The sequence below is a fragment of the Canis lupus genome, chromosome 17, assembly GCF_048164855.1.
Source record: "Canis lupus baileyi chromosome 17, mCanLup2.hap1, whole genome shotgun sequence".
Taxonomy (NCBI): domain Eukaryota; kingdom Metazoa; phylum Chordata; class Mammalia; order Carnivora; family Canidae; genus Canis; species Canis lupus.
In genome coordinates this window covers 49,504,871-49,526,342 of record NC_132854.1, presented here as the reverse complement: position 1 = coordinate 49,526,342, position 21,472 = coordinate 49,504,871, and the positions used below count along the sequence as shown (strand labels likewise).

At 32.6% G+C, this 21,472-nt stretch overlaps 2 long non-coding RNA genes across 4 annotated transcripts in view; one reads left to right on the top strand and one right to left on the bottom strand.

Annotated features, from left to right (window-relative positions):
• The window catches only part of LOC140608076 (uncharacterized), a 132,418-nt gene that overhangs the window by 42,545 nt on the left and 68,401 nt on the right, over window positions 1-21,472 (top strand). For all 3 annotated transcript variants that reach the window (XR_012010050.1, XR_012010049.1, XR_012010048.1), the window contains one exon: window positions 4,969-5,072. This is a non-coding gene — a long non-coding RNA (uncharacterized lncRNA). The remainder of the gene's footprint in view (window positions 1-4,968; window positions 5,073-21,472) is intronic.
• Window positions 1-21,472, bottom strand: part of LOC140608077 (uncharacterized) — a 48,082-nt gene that overhangs the window by 22,599 nt on the left and 4,011 nt on the right. The gene's annotated exons all lie outside the window — the stretch shown is intronic.

The following is a 21,472-nucleotide window of genomic DNA, read 5'->3' as shown; positions in this document are numbered from 1 at the left end:
GCTTAGGTACTGTTTTATGTTTTCTATCTCCCCTGTAAAATAAAGGGGGTGGGGTAAGTATATGTAATTGTATTTTGCTAAGTGGAATCTGGGCTAGTCAGAAGTAGTTTTCTGTACTATATGATTTAGAACTTTTGAAAGAAATATTTGTGTTTAATAATAATTCAAAAGGGTTCTTTTATCATTACTTTAATCTCCTCAAATTATAAGACCATGAATGCATAAACCTCATAGTTTCAATGTTGAAATCCAGACACCTATTTTTTGTAAATTAAATATAATCAGTCTTTATCATACAGAGGATGATGAGAGAAGAAAAGTTTGTATGTTTAATTTTGGATTTAATAAACAATGTGATATTATAGACTAGAGATTGTTACAGATATTAAAATTTAAAGTTTATTTATTTATTAATTTAAAGTTTAAACAGAATTTAATTCCTCAATGAAAATTCAAATTTAAATGCCTTTAATATTACAAGCAAAGAGAATATAGTAAAAATAAACCAATAAAGGATTTTCTGGTGTCACATGTGTAGTAAAGTTAAAGAAAGATCTGTAAGTTTGGCTTTCTCTTTCTTTGTCAAGGGGCTATTGACTATTCCATATTTCACAAATGTGATATTTGGATTACATACATCAGAATCCTGTTTGGTACTTGTTGAATTCAGATTTCTAGACTCCCAAATAAACATGCTGATTCTGAGTTTGGGTAAAGGAGCTTATCAGCATGCATTTTGGTAAGCTTTTTTTTAGGACTTTATGTGTACTTGCAATGTATGCAACCACTGAAATAATACAATGACAACAAAATGGGCTACTAGAGTTATGTGTCATTGTAATTCATATAAGTGAAGTGATGAAGTACATAAACAATTGAGTTTTCTTTAGAATGCTGATAAAATTATTTTTTCTTTTAATAAAATTTCATTTTTAATAAATAATTATAGTGCTAAAGTGTGTACAAAATTTCCCAAATGAAACACACACACATGCATATACACACATGTACCCTTTGAAGAGTTCAGATGTTATGATTCTATGTAATAGTAAATGAAAACTTATCAATAGTAAATCAATATATAATAGAAATGATTTATTTAAAAATTATACTCCTTATCATTTATTACATATTATTTCTTTAGCTTCATTTAATCAGTTTCTCAAACTCCTTTTGGGACTCAGTACCATAAGTTTGAGTCTTGGTTCTTTCCAGTTTCTCTATACTCCTCTCTAGGGTAATGACCCCTCAGCTTGTTCTTTTAACTCATCTATGATTTCTGTGCAATGAATTGCAAAAAATTATATGCTTATAGTTGGATAAATTAGTTCAATTTTAATGGTGAGAATGCGTCTAAAATTATTGAGGAGGAAAATATATTAGGTAATGTTTTAAAATAATGCCCTGGTTCACAAGCAACGTGCTCATATAGTACCCCAAAATTCAGAGGTAGTATTTATATATCTGCATTCTAGAAAAATTGATCATAGGAAGAACAGTTTCTGTCATTTTTTTTCTTTCTTGTATCCCTTACATTTTGATATCCAGACAAGAGCCTTGAAGCCAAAAGGGCTCAGTAGATATTTGTTTATTGTTGAAAGAATCTCATCTCAACTTAGTTGGAAATAGATATATATTTTTTTCAATTTGTCATTTAATTTGTGTATCCACCTCCTTGAGAGGGAGGGAGAGAGGAAATAAGAGAGAAGTGGTAGGATGTGTGTTGCCATTTTTCTTTCTCTCTGTTAGAGGTTCTGAATGAGATTTGAATTCCTTTGCTGGGAATATTATTTGTCCTATCCTCTATGTGAACACAAAATCCTGCTGATAGTTCTACGATGGTGGTGTATGTTTGGATATAGTCTCCAGGTTAAGCCCCATCTCATCAGTGTGGTACATTTCCATGTTGTGAGGGTTTCCTCCTTTCCTGGTATTTCTAGAATCTATTCCTGTATGTGTTTGCCAAACATTATATAGACGGAATAGTCTATAGAAGTTTCCCTAGCTTTAAAGTTTTTATTAGAGTTAATAACCTTTTCAAAACTGAATATAAAAGAACATATCATCTGTGGGAGAGGAGTTTTTCACATGTTCTTACACACTCTAAAAATATAAACTTAAGCTGTGGTGTAATAATTTTGTGTACTATATCACTTTATGAATTATTATTCTGGGATATATGCACATTTGCCTGAGGGTGTATATAAGATGGTTAGCGTGAAAACATAAACAAAGTGGGAGGGTGATACCAAAGCATACACGAAGAAACATTTAATGAAATGTTTTGTACTTGGTATCCTGCTTTGAACATTCTTAGTGACAATTACAAACTTGAATTCCAGATAGATATTTTACTGGTAGCAAATTCCAGAAGTAATTGTGTGGGCTTCTTAGATCTGCCGTCAGGTCCCCTTCCTGATTAGACCACTGATGAGAAGTTGTGGGTACCTTGTTCTCTCCCACAGGCCATTTCCTTTTAATTTTGTCAGTTCAAAGAAATTCATATGATTTGATCCACTTTTGAATATGAATAAAGCTCCTCCAAGCTTAGTGAGAATCATATTAAGTCAGACCTCTCTATAAGGAAAAAAAAAACAAAAAAACCCTTCTTTTCCTTTTTGTCTTACAAGATCTAAACCTTAAAACCCAGTTTCTCGCTGAATTCCTGACTTCTTGGTTGATGTAATCATCACAAATGTTTTTTTCAGCATTTGACAAGGTGAACAAAATTTAAAGTCTTCTATTTATGATTTGCCTTAGATGCTGCTGGAAAAGTTCTAATTATGAAAACTAACAATTATCTATACTAGGAAACATATATGTATGGATAAAACGGTATTTTTAATTGAAAAAATATTTTGTTGCTGTGTAAGGACTGTTTTTAGTTCTATTTAAGTGAAAACCTATAACGCTTAGAACTTTTAGAACCTGAAACCTATAACTTTTAGAACTTTTAGAATATTGGAAAACAGATAATTATTAAGCCAAGGGGGAACTAGTTAATTTTTTAAAATAATTTTTTTAAACTATTTTTTTTAATTTTTATTTATTTATGATAGTCACACAGAGAGAGGATGGGAGAGAGAGAGAGAGAGAGAGGCAGAGACATAGGCAGAGGGAGAAGCAGGCTCCATGCACCGGGAGCCCGACGTGGGATTCGATCCCAGGTTTCCAGGATCGCGCCCTGGGCCAAAGGCAGGCGCTAAACCGCTGTGCCACCCAGGGATCCCCTTAAAATAATTTTTAAAGATTTATTTATTTATTTGAGAGAGAGAGGAAAAGGAGCAGAGGGAGATGGAGAGAGAGAATCTCAAGCAGACACCCCACTGAGCGCAGAACCTGACACAGGGATCTATCTCAGGACTCATGAGATCATGATCTGAACCGAAATCAAGTCAGACACTCAACTGACTCAGCCATCCAGGCACCCTGGAACTAGTTAATTTTGAAAATTTTGGAGTTTGAAAGTGATATGTTATAATCTGTTGTCAGAAATGGAATGCTTGGTGCTTATTTGCTGATAATGTCATTATTAGAGCATTTATGGAAAGAGCAGTGATTGTGCCTAAAACTGAGTGCCCACACACAAATTTTAAGCTTAACTGATTGGAGTGGGGAACCTATTCTTCAATCTCTGATGGGAACACCAGGTTAAACAAAATCATGAATGCTTCCAATCCTTTTCTCTCCCATTTGATATTTAACTAAGAATTTTATTGGGCTAGGAACACAACTGGTTGAAGATTCTGGTTGTCACTACTGTAGAATCTCAATAAGAAGCTAGAATATTTTACCTTAAAATTTATTTTAAAGAAGTACGTGAGAACAGAATTAAGAGAAAACTGTTAAATGCTAAAAGTTTTGAAGCATCTTTCAGAAGTGGTTTTCCTTTCTATTATCTAGTCAAAGATGATTTCTATAACTATTGAATGTAAACATGTAGTCCTAAAGCTGTCAAAACAAGTGATTCATTAAGCACTTTATGTACATTTTATCATTTAATGATTTGAACGGTAATAACTGTAAATATTATATATGTATAGTTTCACATAGCACTTTCACATCATTAATAAGTGTAATAAAATATATTAAGTTGTAGAGGTTAAAATAAATTCCCAAATTTCAAAGTTAACAATTTAACCTGAGAGTTATATATTAAATATACAAATATAATACAACTTAGTAAATGTCATGATTTTGTTATAAGAGTATGGATGGAGAGAGAACTTAACCTATTTCTGGGAATATTATTAATTTTATGTGATCCTCCAGCTAATATGATAGAGATTTCATAAGTTTATTCATGGATTCCCTCCCTATATTATATGTTCTTTCCCTCATGATTTTAAACCTTGACTAAACACTAATTTCCTCATATCAGCCCTAAAACGTAGTTAAGTGTCTTCTTTCCTAAAACATACATACACACAAAAGTAACTCAGATTCAAGTTCTTATTCAGATACTTTGGCACCTCTCTCCTTTCATGCCTACCTCCTGTTCTTTTTATTGCCGACTACACTGTCTCCTATCTTTCACATTACTCATTCACTCATCAAACCACTGACTGTGGTCTCTACTGACCAACATGTCAGGAAGCTAAAGCCTTCACAAATAAGAAAAAGGAGCTCTGATATGATAACCAGTTTGTCCAAAGTCAAATAAATAGTAGAAGGTAAGTGAGGTCTCTGGAATCCATTGTTGCCTCAGAAATTAATTTATGTATCAAATATTAAATAAAAAGTGCATGTTATAAGGCTTACCTGTTGAAATTAAATAGATTAAAAATTATTTGCGTGTTTTCAACACATAACTCTGTTAATGCTCATTGACATTAACAAATTCATGGAGAAAACATCACACACTTTTAAACTTTAATATTGATAATTTAAAGCATATATGTAAGAATTATGTCCACAATCTTGTATAAAGTTGTCAATAACATGACTTCTTCTTATGCTTAAATTCAGATCCATGTCGCTTACAATGAATGACCTAGAAGATTATGCTAATTGGACTTTGCCTGCCTCTCTGACTTTATCTCAGGCCACAAGAGAGGGAGAAGAAATACAGGGTGAGTTCCCTGGTAGTTGTGTGAAGGAACAACTGACTGCATGTAGCAGCCATTTCTGACCCTCTGTAATGGTATGAAGAGTCACTTAGGAAACAAGCTTAGATGACAGAGGGTAAAAAGAGAAATTATTGGATATTAGAGTTTTAATAAACTCTGTGTATGTTACAGCATAATATGCTGCTTTGATAGATCTTGTAATAGAAGTTTTCTTCTATTACTCCCTGCATTTGGTACAAGAATAGTGATGGCAGCAGTGAGAATGCACTTTAGTCCCTTTCAGGAGAGGTCAATTTCTGATGTAGCAAGCATCCAATAAATATTTGTTGAAATGAATAAACAGATGAATTAATGAAAATCAGTTGCCACTCTTGAAATAAGTACTGTAAATTTGGTTGATTATAAAATTAGGGTTAGCATGTGAAATATAAATTGTATTTAACTGTATGTCACAGAGTGAGACCCAGTTTTGGATTTTGTTGGTTATTTTTTAATGTCCTAGACAGAATTATCATGGGTTGCTTTGGGATTCACCATTAAATAAAGAATACTGTTGGGCAGCCCCGGTGGCGTAGCGGTTTAGCGCCGCCTGCAGCCTGGAGATCCTGGAGATCTGGGATCGAGTCCCACATCAGGCTTGTTGCGTGGAGCCTGCTTCTCCTTCTGCCTGTGTCTCTGCCTCTCTCTCTCTCTCTCTGTCTGTCTCTATGAATAAATAAATAAAAATTCTTAAAAAAAATAAAAATAAATAAATAAAGAATACTGTTGAGACTACTCTAAAAATTACAACAAATTATCAAAATTAAAAGAGGTAGTTTATAAAATAATCCATAAAGTTTAGTAATTTGCCCTTCAGAATTTTTTTAAAAAATATTTTTAATAGTAGGCCATTTTTAAAGCAAAGAGTTATTTAAAGTTAAGTATATTCAGCTTGGGTTTCTTTTGTGACCTTTCTCTGAAATCACATCATTTTAGTTTGGTGCGAGATTTTTAAAAAAGGAAATTGGGATTAGGGATATCATCATGTATGCAGAGACACCATCAGTATAATCATCTCACAGGTAAGATTGACAGCTGGAAAGAAGGGTGAATAAATGGCACTTTTGCATTTGAATTTGTCTAGTTTTCTCAAAATATTCATTGAGTAAGATAAAACATTTTAGGACATTTCTGTTTAAGGAGAAATATTTTCTGTGATTTGTGTTCATTAGTAAACTCATTGTCAAATATAGTAATAAAAATAGATGTTACTACTGGGTCAGTGTATATGAATCTGCTTTGGAAAGGTAAGAAAAGGGATAAAAAACAATAAATGGTATCTGAGAAAGGTGGAATCAAGAGTCATTGCAACTGGTTTGGTAACAGCAGCATGAATGAGAATTTGTTGTGTTTTTGTTAAGCTTTGAAATATTCATTCATTAAGAAGTTCTGTTTTACTTATTTTGATTCCAATTTAAAAAGTAGCTTTAGTGAGATAACATAAGGAACTTGGTATTTACTTCATGGCACAGTTTATAGGGTACTCTTCACATATATATGCCTTTCTACTCCCAAATAACCTTGTGAACTTGAGCATCATTTTTGTGGAGAAGAAAACTGAATGGCATAAGTAATAAGAAAAGGAACTAGATGTAGAATTGAGACCTTTGGCTTTGTAGGTCATGGATATTCAAATATAGCATGTTGGAAGGAGTCCTTAAAATATATGACATTGTTGGTCAGTAAATCGGAGTTCAGTTTATAGTTCTGCCATGAATTAACTGTAAGCCCTTAAATATGTTAATGAACCTCCTTAGGCCGTGGATTCCTGGACTTGTAAAATAATAAGATTGGTTTAAACATTAGTTCTAATTCCAGCTATCTCTAAAATTATTCCGTGTGGCTGGGACTCTACAGGTAGTGGGTGTGAGGGCATCCAAAATAGTGGCACATTTCCTTATTTAAGTTCTGAACCAGTTCAACTAAGTAAATAAATAAAGAACAAGTCATATTTATTATGTGTGAAGTTTTTATTGGAAAATGTGGTTTATACTTGTGGGAAAATAGACCCAAGTGAACACCCTAAGATAGATTTACCCACCAGTAACCACATTGAATTGAACCAGCCATTCCACATTTTCAGAAGCAGAATCTGCACCTTATATTATTTATATCATGGAGGAACAATGAAAAATGAGTCTTCTTTTTTCAAGGCTCAGTTTCTAAGGGGAAAAAAAATGGAATCGGGGTAAAGCCTTAGATGATTGGAAATTCACTTTCTCATATACAGCATTTGGACAACTTTCTCCACTTCTGTTGTGGAAAACTGAAGGATAAGAGAAAACCAGAGGCCTCATGTCAACTCATGTTCTTCCTCTTGAAATGTCAAGAGTGAAGTGTTTTCTTCTTAATATTTTGTTTAGAATGTACTTTAAGTTATGTATATAAAATAAACCTCAACAATTCTATACTCAAATTCTTAGAAGAAAATAAGAATTGCTGAGTTTTTAAAATTTCTGACTATGTAAATGTGTTTATCCTATTTCCTTCTTATGGTTTGGCTTTTTACTATAACAATTTCATTAAATGCAATCCTCTTTGGTTTGAAATTCACTTTCTTTTTTATTTATCATAATTAGCTAATCTCTCTACATTCACTTTAGCCAATTTTATTACATTTGTGGTGCTCAAATGTCTTGTGTGTTTACTAGATTTTAAAGGTTTACTAGATTTGTTAGATTTTTAAAAATATATATTTTTTACATTTTTTTGGTTGTGTATGTAAAATTCTTCAGTTTTTGCATATGGAGCTATATTGCAGGTTTGAAGGAAAAATATCTTCTATTTTTCTGATCAATTCTTTTTTTTTAATTTATTATTTATTTATTTATTTATTTATTTATTTATTTATTTTTTCTGATCAATTCTTATTCCTCTCTAAGCTGTGGAAGTTATCTTAAATCTTATTCATAGCTTATCAATTGGTCTTCTCATAGATCAAAATCTTAGAACTAGGTCATTGCCTTTTGGCTTAGCACTTTAGAGTATGATTCACAATAAAAGCTTGGAACCGAAATATCTTTCACATTTGTTGTTTTCTGAAATTTACCTTTAAAATCTCATAGTCTTCTTGCTAATATGAGACAACAAAGTTATTTCCTCTAGAAATTTCTGGTTACTAAAAAAAAATGAAAAATATGTACGAGTGGTAAAATAAATAAAGGAAAAGAGAATTAAGAGGACCAAAAAAGTAACTAGGGATCTTAGGAAAGTAAATGTACTTCTATAGACATATTTTCCATTTGAGAGTAAAGAATGAAAAATATTTATAAATTACACATAAGTAAATAATTTTGGAATAGGAATATAATATAATATATTGCTAGGAATATAAATGTTTCTCTAATAAAAATATTTATTGAGCATAGATAATCTATTAGTCACTGTGTTCAGGCATTGGGTTCAATATGTATAAAATATGGTCTTTTAATTGAAGGTGGAGGAGACAGACACTTAAGATAACAACCTAATAAATGAACTCAGCTTTCTAATGAGGAATACTCAGGATGCTCTTAGACTCAGGAGAGAGATACCAATTCTATTTGATGTGTTGAGGTAAGAAAGAGAGGAGGAAATTCAATAAACACTTGCCATAATAGATTCTTAAAATGAGATTCAAAGAAACCTAAAATATTTTGTCTCAACTAGATGACTAAATAGAGATTACTTTATATATATTTTACAACACAAGCTAATGGTACAACTCAACTAAATACAGGATTTTAAATATCAGGCATTAAAAATAAATAAAAGTCTATTTATTGGACACCAGGCTTAACTAAAGGGAAGATGAGCATGACATCAGTTGTTATTTGGTCTCTTACTCCTCCATGCTGTTAGCTATTGTATATATCATTGTAATATGAATAGTAATGGGTTTGATAATAATTTTTGTATCATCATTTAGAAATCTTATTTTCAACGCACTTGGTTGTTAAGATGATTTGAGTCTACTCTGGAGTAACAGCAATTTTCTCCTATGTTTTCTCTAGAAGTTGTACAGTTTTAGCCCTTAAATTCAGATACATTTAGAGACTTACAGTTAGTATTTATATAATGATGTGAAGGAAAAGTTAATGTTCCCTCCCTCTCTCATGCAAATACCTGAATGTTCCAGTAGAATTTCTTGAAATGATTGCCCTTTTTCAACTTAATTTCTTTAGTAATTTACTTGAAAATCATCTTAAAATATATAATTGGGTCTTTTCCTGGACCCTGTTCCTTTTGCCAGTGTTTGTCCTTTTGCTCTAATACCATGTTGTCTTGATTAGTGTAGCTCTCTAATAACTCTTGAAATCAAATTATATCCTTTCTATCTCATTCTTCTTCATACTTTTTTTTCTATTCTAGGCTATTTACATTTCAATGGAAATTTATAATTATTTTGTCTATTTCTACATTGAAAAGTGTCTACTAGAATTTTTATTGTGATTAAATTGAATTTGTAGATAATTTGAGGAGAATCGATGTCTTAACCACATTGAGTGTCCAATTTGTTAAATATGGTATGCCCTTCCATTTATTAGACCTTCAGTATATTTCTCAGCAATATTTGTGGTTTTAGTGTAAAGGACTCAGCATCTCTTTTAGTTAATTCCAGGTATTTTGTCCTGAAAATACCATACTTCAAATATATCATTTACACGCATTTACTGCTTTTATTACAGACTTACATTGATTTATCAGATATATAGCAATGTAAACTCCAATTAAAAGTCCTAAAATTGGGATCCCTGGGTGGCGCAGCGGTTTGGCGCCTGCCTTTGGCCCAGGGCGCGATCCTGGAGACCCGGGATCGAATCCCACATCGGGCTCCCTGCATGGAGCCTGCTTCTCCCTCTGCCTGTGTCTCTGCCTCTCTCTCTCTCTCTGTGTGACCATCATGAATAAATAAATAAAATCTTAAAAAAAAAAAAAGTCCTAAAATTGTATTAACATATTTGGATATGAATGCAGTATGATAGAGTTTTAAAATGTCTTTTTTAAACAAAGTATATTAGTAAAATTAGGTAAAAACATCTAAATATATCTCAGGGTCCACAAATTGACCACAATAAATAATGATAGTATATTGTTGAAAGAACAATGGCATCAAGTGATTTGTTCCTTTAACCTTATAGTTTTTAACAAGATTTTCTGGAAAAATCAATTATTTTTCTCAACCAAAAAAACAATTGAAATAAATACAATTCAGTAGTAAAATAAAGATTTTCTCTTTTCCTTTTAAAAGTATTAAATTGTTTGATGATATTTCACTTGCTTCCTTTGCTTTCCATTTGTAATGTTTAAGAAGTTTTAAACTGGATATATTTGCATTTCTAAGCTTCCAAACTTCAGATAAAGCAGTTGTCATTTTAAAATCAATTATTATACTTCTATTGCTCACATATACTTGTTTGTTATTTTCTCACTAGTTAAATGTAGGCGTACCCACTCTCGACTGTTTGAATCAAAGACACTAACCTTTTCTCTTGGCTTTCTTTATTTTTTTCCCCTTTATTTCAGACACGCAATTGAAAGGCATTATAGTTAGAAGAGGGGAAATTTCACATTCTCACATGGTTCATTTAATAGCCAACATTTTAGCTCTCTGTATGAAACAGAAGGTTTTTGAAATAACTTAATTCTATAGACTAGATAAAATTTATACAGTATAATAACCATAAAGGCAGATTTTACACATGGAGATAGCCACACATACACACAAACATATACACACATCACTTAATACACACATTACTGCCACAAACACAACCACAGTATTTTTTGTAAATGTAAATGCAGTTCAGTATTCTAGATATTTAATTATTTCCAGGATAAGGTTAACCCAAATTGGACTTAATTCTGCTTATCTTAGAATGCAGGTTTTGAAGAAGTGGAATAAGCCAAAGTTAGTAACCTGCCACTGTTTCATCTCTTAACCAGACTGTGGACTTAGCTCTACATTTCTGACCTTTTGTCTCTTACGTTACATCTGCAATTAACGTGGTTCAGTGCACCTCTTGTCAGAGCTGTTAATGAGATTTAAATCCATCTTTAAAACTAGCTTAAAAAGCATTAGTATTATTTGATGGCATTTTTTTCTCTCTGCTTTAGTATTGTGTGTATTAAGGGAATACACAAATTGATGTTTGGCACAGATGTCGATCAAGCATCTGATATGTTACTCTTGTTAAATTTTAATATATTTTTATAAGATCTGTGGCTGGTAAAGGTTCCTTAGACTAGGGATATTCTCTTTATAACTGCTATTTCTTTTTGGTTTTGAATGTTTGCCTTAGACTTAATCATAATTCTTAAAGATAGGTTGGCCCACATTGAGTGTCAAGATCATTTCAAACTATTCCTAAGCCAAAAATCATAGTAATTCCAAAACTAGACACTGTCTGGCAAATACTTTGAATTTTCAAGATCCTTAATGTATTAACATATCTGTAGTTCACTAAAGTCAGTAAAGCATATTATATTGTACAACTTACAAAATATGATGCACATATAATGTGTAGAAATTATAAATGCCTTTTGACTATATAAAAGATATTATAAGAATAGAAAAATTACTTATTCTCAATGCATATATTTCAGACATTAGGTAAATATAAAAATATATACAATTTTTTTGTCATCATAGTAGCAAACAGGATGCAAAAGAAAAATTCTCTTATCCCGTTTTAATGGGAACATAGTTTGGTGTAAAGATTTTAGGATTGAATTTTTTATAATGTATGAGAAAACTAGAAGGTTTTAATAATCTCTCAGTCATATACTCCAAGAATACATACTACATAATCAAGTTGAAATAAAACACTTATGTACATTAGTATATTGTAGTATTATTTTAAATAATACAATATTAGAAATTAGGCTATTGCTCAAAAGTAAGGTTATACTTATTTAAGACTGTACTTATCTAACAGGCAGTATTTCATAGTTAGGAAAATATGGTTCAATATTTTAAAAAAAAGAACAATGCTTAAATATTAGAAAGCAAGAAAAACCAATTCAAAACTATAAATTTAGTGAAATGTGAAATGAGTGGACTTAGAGACATGTTAAATAGCTGGATAGACAAGCAACAAATAGGTAAGTGCACTATTAGTTGTGGCTATTTATCACTGTAGGAATTAAGGGTGATTTCCAATTTTTATACAGTTTATATGTATAGGTTTTCTCCATAATGTATGTATATTCAGAAAAATAATGCACGTTAGATTAAAATCAAACCAAACAAATGCAAAACTGCCTACACAACTCTCCTATTTCCAGGGCCAGTTCTAATTAAGCCTTTTATTCAAGCCCTTTATTTTCACTGCTGTGTGTTTTCTGACTACAATAGATTTTGACGGCTCAATGGCAATAGGAGGTGAGTTTTTAAGTATCTTGAATAAAATGAGTCTTTTTGTTTGGCATAATAATTTCAAACTGTTCACTGTCCCTTAACATCTCAATGTATCATGGAAAGTCCCCTTGAAAGCACAGCCAATGGGCATTATTGTTTGTATCCCACATGACTAATACTATTGATTTTCCATGTCTGTTCTATATACCAAATTTTTTTTTACAAACACTCATTTCAGGAAAATAGTTATATCTGTACATGTTCAAAGATTTACTACACTCTTCTGGAAATGTTAAAAGCAAAATTCAACTATAATTAGTGCAACATAAGAACAAATATGGATAGAAATATCTAGATATGTAAATGTATACAAAATGATCAATGTTAATTTATTATCTGCACTCAAAATATTTATAAGACTTAGAGAATTTGACCATTTTCTTTTCTAGCAGCAATGTGTATGTTTGTCATAAACATAATCTGGGGCAGCCCGGGTGGCTAAGTGGTTTAGTGCTGCCTGCAGCCCAGGGCGTGATCCTGGAGACCCAGGATCAAGTCCCACGTCAGGCTCCCTGCATGGAGCCTGCTTCTCCCTCTGCCTGTGTCTCTGCCTCTCTTTCTCTATGTGTCTCTCATGAATAAATAAATAAAATCTTAAAAAAAAGTGAACCTTTAAAAAAAATAATCTGTATTCAAAACCTAATACAAATCAAAATGAATATTTTCTTATTGACTGATGGAACTATTAACATGAAATGTCAATGTGACAGAAAGCCACTATAATGAGAGAAATTTTTTGTTTTGCAGATTTCTCTCTAAATTTATTTTATAAGTTATTTTACATTATAGAAAACATCTATTAATTTTTCTATAGTATACTTCCCATAGCATCAAAAAAAGTCTTGTTTTTGCTCTAAAGTTAATGGTACTTTTTCAAACAAAATAATTTATATAATTGTATTAAAATGTTTTTAAGAAGAATCTTTTAAAAAATTTACTTGTGAAGAAATCAAGATAGAACTGGATGTATTCAGAGTCCTAATACTTATTTTTTAGTTGATGGGAATTCATCTAATACTTGAATCTGAAAAAAAAAATCACAAATAAGATACCAATGTTTTCTTAGATTAAGAAATTAAATATTTATTACTACTTAATATTCAAATATTCTTTTTTTAAATATTTGAATATTCTTAAAGAATTTACAATTAAATATATATTTCAGTTACCTACCAAATATTTTAAATATTTTAAAGTTTTCAATGTAATGCTTACTCTATTTAAATAGTCATCTTCATATCCCTGAACTTTTAAAACCTGATTGATTCCTTCTGGTAATTGTTTTCTCCCCATAAATATTGTAGAAATTAGCTTGTAAAAGTAGTATTTTCATTGTGCTAATTTTTTCTATGAATTTCTGTGGGTTTACTCAAAATTTTTAGCAAAAACTGGTGCCTTTTTTTCAGGACATTCTACAGCTCAGGATCTGGCTAAATACAATTTGTGACAAATCCCTGTTCTAAATCCACATCTTTCTCTCCCATTACTAATATCTATGAAGTCTCCTAATCAAAGGTTTCTTTGTGATCTGTGCTATTTAGATTATTGTAATATATGTTACTTAAAATAGATCCACCAAAGGTTCCTGGGTGTCTCAACAATTAGGCATTGTAAACTTATTACATCACCCCATTAGCAATAATTCTCAATGACATGATGTTTTATTGGCAGTTATGACTCCAAAAGAAATATGTGCTTTGATATATTGGTAATTCAAAAAAAATAATTGTAAGACTTCTGCTCCTGGGAAGATAGAATAGACACAATTTTCCCTAGTCTTCTTGCAAAGTGTAACAGAAAACCCTGGAAATGATATATAAAACAAATATAAGAAGGTTCTGAAAAAAAAAAAAAGAAGGTTCTGAAATGTAGAGAGAAGGCAGGGCAGCTAGGGACCTTGGGACATGTGGAAGGACACAGGGGCAAGTTCTCTGGGTTTTCTTTTTGTTTTCACATATCCTAGACTGGGTGCTAGAAAAGCCAGCAGTATAGAAACATTGAATGGGTAGAGTGGGAAAAAAAAAAAAAGACCCATGATAAGTATATTTTCTCTGTCCAAAGAACCAAGAATAGGCAACTTAGCAACACACAAGACTTTTGGACAATAACTGCCAAACAACAGAGAACAAATTACAGCTCATTTAGCAAAGATTGAAAGGAAATCTAGATAGACTTCTACCCTACTCAGGCATACCAACCTACCCTCAAAAATGATGTTCAAGAAGTCCAAGTTGGGAACCAAGATTTTGGCAGTACAGAATGTCAGACCACATGGGGAGACTGGAATTTTTACTTCACCAGTTGTAACTGGTCAACTGTCCCTATTTCTGCCAGGGTAACACTAGAGAGGACTGGAGGACTTTTGCTATCACCAGTGGTAACAAAGCCACCCTCCACGGTATTGCATTAGAGAATAAAACTTTAACAGAATTTAAAAGGAATTCATACATTTATTTCTTTAAATATAAAAACATAACCATTACATGATAAAATAACATTTTAAAATGAATATGTTTTTAAAAATTAAAACAAATGTGGTGAGAAGAGCGGCATTGTTATATTTTTCGAAACCTTAACATGTCACAACTGCTTCTGCTTTCAGTTGCAGAAATGGAAAATAGAATTTTTAATTAGCTTTCTAGATAACTATGACTTTGATACTACACCAAAACTTGACAAATGGTAAGGTAAGGTTAGTTGCATTATGGAATCAAAAACCATTGAACTGAACTTTTCATACTATATTGCATTAAAATCCATTAGTCTGCCTTGATTTTTTTTTAATGTAGGCATGGAGTCATGGACAATTTGTGTGGCTCCCCAAGGCAAGGATATAATCTCTAAAATCTAGGATAAAATACCCACTTTCTTTAGTACAAAATATCCCGTTTGCCATTCTCTGCTAAGACACTTCGTTTGTTAAAGAGCCACCCTTCATCATATGGCCTGCCCTAAAGTAAAGGATTTTATATAAAAACAAATTTGTAGGAAAAAGGGAAACCTGTAGTAGTAATTCATGATTCCTGTAGAAGTGCTGTCATATGATTGCATCACCACATAGGATGTTGTGATCCTATAATACTTCATGGCTTTTATTTTTTCCCATTGTTTCTTGGGTGGTAACGTCCTGGTCGTCTTGGATTCTAAGTCAGATATCTCCATGTGCTGTCATCTGTTTAAAAGTTGGGATGAAGTGGACTCAAGAGACAGTGTTCTTTCTTATTTGCTAGAGCAAATAGTAGAGATCTTTCATCTCGAGATATGAAAGACTCTAAAATTGATCAAGGGTACAAATTTCAATGTGGTGGAAAACCAGGGTTCATAAAAAAGAAGACCAGATGATTTGTCAAAACCAAGATGCTGGGAACAGATACTAAAAAACAGATTAAAAAGGCAGATATTTTTGTTTTTACTGAGGCATGGTTTGTGAGAGAGATAAGGCCAAGGCAAATAGGTTGGCTGCAAACAAGGAAAAGAGCATGCATTCTTACGCCCAATCCTCTAGGTGTGGTAACAGTGGTGAATACAGTTCTTTAGATAATATCTTATTCTACCAAACTGATATTGTATTCACTTTTCTTTAATAGTTGTATCAAACAGTTATCCTCAAAAGCTTGTCATCTCTGTCTCTTTCAAATATCATTAGATATAATTTTTCAAAGTGGTATTATTGACCTATCTTTTATTCTTAACTTTTTAAATTTACGTAATGTATTTGTAAATTTAGATGAAAGGATGGAATCTCTTTCTTTTCCTTATTTCATCTCCATGTTCTGGTCATTATGATGATGTTACAGTTTTGTGATTTATTCCAGTGATGACAGAATCGGAGTTTTAAAGGAGAAGCCATATCTTCTTCACTTTGATGAAATGTTTGGAGGATTTTCTAGGTATTGCAGAGAATTTTCTTTCAGCTTTTCTTTCACAAGTTTGAAATATACCTCTTCAAGAAGAGACTACATTGCCCTTGATCCTAGAAGCTTTTTCAATATTTTGACAATAAAGGTGTGACCTATATCTATAGATATCTGTGTGTAGATATCTATAGATACATTTGGAGGTAGCGATATAGATATAGATATAGATATAGATATAGAAGAAATCTATCTCAATCTATATATCCCCTACCCCACATTCTGTTCCATCTCCATCTAGTTAGGCATTAATGAATGGAGATAATTTTACTACTCTAGCTGTGGCCACAATTCTCTTCCTGTGCTGCATTCTTGTCATTGACAAGTAGCAGGACTAAATTTCAGCTATCCATAGTGGCAGTGCACTTGATAAAGCATCTTTTATTGATAGGTTATCCTTTCCTGTTTTACTGTTCCGCTCCTCAACTGCTGCTCTCTGAATCTCTTCCTAAACATATTTCTTGCATTCTTATACCTTGCTTTAAAATCTGCATCTGGGTGATTGAAAATTAAAAATGCTGCCCTTTTCACATTTTTGTTTATATGACACATAAGAGCACTAGGTACTCTATTCTCATCATTGGAAAGTCTCATGGGCCTCATCATGGGAGAGACTTCAGTTAGAAGCTTGTAAAGTCATTAAAATCCTAAAGCTGGTCAGTGTTGACAGCAAACAGATGCCAAGGGGAAGGAACATTTTCAAGGACATGTGGAAAATTTTAAGAGAGGAGGAATATACATCTCATTCAGATGCACAAATCATATGCTCTCATAGTGTATCTGAGCTAAGAAACTAGCCTTCACCTGACATCAATGATTTGTTAATGTAGATATTAGGATAACAGAAAACTCAGCATCCTATTGTGAGAAACTCTCACCTCTCAAATATAGTGTGGCTCTTACCCTTACTAGAGTGCGTTACCAACCTTTGAAAGCCCTAGTATAGATTAAATGTGTTATCAAGTGGACCTGGGGTAACTCCAGCCCAACATAAGATCTATTTGAGGGTGACCTTGGTGTGGAGGGAGTCAGAACTGATATCTGGTAGGGCTCCACATCCTTGCTAAGTACCAGGCATCCATAGCTCAGTCTCTCCTAGAGAGAAGACAGTGAATTTTATAAGAACAACAGCTACTCAAATTAGCATCTTCATAAATGTATACTTCTCTACCTTTCATTGAAGTACAGACTCACACACATACACACAATGTAAATATAAATACACACATATCTATCTATATTTTCTTCTGCAAAAACTTAATTGATCCTTTATGTTATGTATATATACATAATATATATTTTTCTAATTGTCAAAACTAATTCTAAGTACTACTAAAAGCTGTCTTTCCTACCAAATTCTGACATGAAAGATACAAATTTCTTTGCAGGTGCTCCATGGTAGTTATTAGTTACCAAAAACATACTCTCACAGATGAAAAAATTAAGGCTGAAGGAAGTAAAAGTGTAAAGTCTAACCTGCTGCCCTCACTGCATTTCATATCCTCTCAGGATTTTTATTGTATTTCTGTATCTCATTACTCACATAAACTTCCTAAACTCGATTCATCCAACAAGGAGGTTCATAGATTTCTAACTTAACCTCAGCATCCGTTAAAGCAAAATACATTTCTATAATTTAAACTGGTTATAGTACCAAAAACTGTGTCCTGAAAAAATGTACTAATTAGTATGAGTATACTCAGAGAGTGATGAGATTTATTGTATATGATGAGTGCTATTCTACAAAGACCAACAAGAGTGTGTTGGAACTTTAGCAATCAGAAAGATGAAACAACCAAAGAAATGTTGAGTTTTTATTTTTTGCTGTCATTTAGATTTTTGTAGAACCAGCCATCTGTTTACTTTTGCCTTTCTTATTTCAAATAAAATAAATACTTTTCCAGTCCAATCCCACGTTACTTCCGTCCAGAGTTTCGTAGAAACTTTAATCTGAACGTGGCCTTTGAAGAAACCACATATCTAGTGAAAAGCTCCAGCCCTTTTCGGAAATAGTCTTAGAGTCTTTGTAAATGTCAAAGGAGAGCCACAAATCTCAAACAGTTGCCAAAACCAGAATATCTCTGAATGTCACAGTGATGCTTGGTACAAGCTTACCATACAGGGCTTTTGTGTGAGTGTCATTCTGTCAGGTTCATCTTAAAGAAGCATAGCATTTTAGGAGAGGATTCAGGAGGTTTAAGATGAAATAATATCCATGTTTTGCCCAGGTCAACAGTTCCTGCAGTTGGCCATCATTAGGTTGAATAGAAGCATGTTGCTGCATTTCAATTACAGGGGAGTTCTTAAATGATTTTATTTTTTATTCCCGCAGAGCTATGATTAACCACATTTTGATGCTCTGTACTTAAGTAACCAGCTATTTCCATTTTATTTGAAGTCACTGGTGATTTTCTGACATTTTATTTAGTGACATGGGTTAATTTCAAATTCATCAAGAGATTTTCACAACTGGGACACATTAGGTTACTATAGCAGCAAGTTAGTATGTCTAATAAATTTTAGGGATCCTGCTGCTATTCTGTAGCATGATATGACAGATTTAATCTATGGCCATATTTTAGCACTTAGATATATAGAATTTCACAGGGAACATGGGTATCTGCTCTAATAGCTTGTTATTTGAATTAGATACCAGAAAACATATGTTCTTGGGAACTGCTTTTATTTCTTTTTGATTATGGAATTACTTTGGGCCACAAACATTTTCTCTATTTTTGCAGGTTTTATTTCATTGGGTTTTGTTTGTTTGCTCTATTTGTTAAAATATACATGGTTTTTGGAAAGGCCGTATGTTAAATGTGTGGCATTTTGATTATTTCTTTTTATCTTTATTAGTACTAGCTATTACAGAATATCCCGAAATTACATTCTGGCTTTTAGTACTCTATTTCTTTTATATAGTTTACTTTCTAAATTTTTGACTGAACCCTTTCTGGAATATAACTGTATTACATACAGTTTTAGAAGGGAAATTTTGTATTTTTCTACATTCTACTCATACTTATTAGAAGAATGGCTTTCAACCTCTCACAGTCCTGTTTCCATCTATAGAACTCCTTGTCTTCCTGTAGGACTCATAAAGGCTCTTCTGCAAAAACCGACTGGATCCTTCAGGTTCTATATGACTTTCTTTGAAATAAATGTGTATACTTTACAAGTGCCCCCTATCATTCCTCTCTTGAATTCAATCTGATCCTCCCTTTTTTGTAGGCCAGAAACCAATTCTTGAATATTTTTATATCCCACTATAATGCAGTACCTAATAAAGTGCCCAGCACAGAGGTCAACATATAATAGATGACCAGTGTAATTTTGCTTTTTTTAAGATTTTATTTATTTATTCATGAGAGACACAGAGAGAGAAACTGGCAGAGACACAGGCAGATGGAGAAGCAGGCTCCATGCAGGGGCCCGACATGGGACTCGAGCCCGGGTCTCCAGGATCACACCCTGGACTGAAGGTGGCGCTAAACCACTGAGCCACCCGGGCTGCCCACCTGTGTAATTTTGAAAGAGTGACTGCTGTTTTCGTTGTGAGCGTATGACTGACTGTTCATGTGTAGACTACATTTTCCATTTTCCCATGTGACTGGCTTACTGCCAATAAAGTTTAAGCAAAATTGCTGTGGGTATTTCATATCTACTTGTATTTTATTTATTTTTTTTCAAAGGGAGAGTGAATGGGGTAGGGAGGGATAGAAGGAGAGGGAGAGAGAAAGAGTGCTTGATTCAGGGCTCAATCTTACAACCCTCAGATCATGACCTGAGCTGAAGTCAAGCACCAGTTACTTAACTGACTAGCCCCACACAGACACCCCTCATATCTGCTTCCTAAAAAGGAACTACTTTGCCCTGGACAGTCTCATCCCCCCAGCACAAAGAACCTAACAAAGGACCTAAATCTTTTGGGGGATAATGCAACAAGTATTTATAAGAGTCAATCCTGTAACCAGGGAAATGGATCTGCTTTTTGTATTTAAAATGTACATTTCAGGACTATTGTTTGAAAGAGAAACAACAGTAAGAAAACCTTTTTTCTTTTTTAACCTCCTGTTTTATTGGGTCTCTCTCTCTCTCTCTCTCTTTTTATTTTTTTACAATAGCATAGCTTTACCTTAATTAATTAATAAAATAGTTGAAACAACTTGTAATAATTGAGGAAGTATTTGTATTTATTTAACAACCATATACATTGACTTTATATATGCTAGTTCATTATTAAATACTCAGAGGATCTGCATAATTATATAACATATATATACATAAGGCAAATTGATTTAAATATCTGTAAAAAAAGCCAGCCTATTGAATATTAGGGAAATACAAATATAGACTGTTTTGTACTATTATCTTGGTAATATGGTAATCTTTAAAATTATTTTATAAAATCTATGAAAAACCTGAAAATCATAATTACCCATGAACTATTAATAACATAAATTTTGTGAAGGGGAAAGTTCAAAAGCTATGTCTTAAAATGGCATTTTTTGTTAGAAAGCAGACAGTGATTTGGTAAGTTGCCCACAAATCGTATATTGAATTTGTTATTTGGCACTTAATATCACCGAGTTTTTAAAGGGTTCTGCTTTAATGATATATAATTACCACAGTGATACTCATCTTTTAAATGATTAATAAATATTAACAAATTTGTTCCCAAAAGAACAAGAACAGTTTTGTAATAACACCATAAAACTGAACCAGTGACTTAATATTCTATTTTACAAAAAAAAAGATTTTGGACATAGATTAGTACTATTTATTTGGCAGTGTCTACTTTTTAATGAAATAGATAAAGGAAATGCGGAGCTTTTTTTTTTTTTTTTTTGACAGAGAGTGAGTGGTGGGGAGGGGCAGGGTGGAGGAGAGAGAGTATCTTAAGCTCCATGCTAAGCATGGAGCCTGACATGGGGCTTGACATCATGACCTGAGCTGAAATTAAGATATAGACATTTACCTAACTGAGCCACCTAGATGCCCCAATGCAGAGCTCTTTTAAATTTCACATTACCAAAATCTGAAATTTCTTC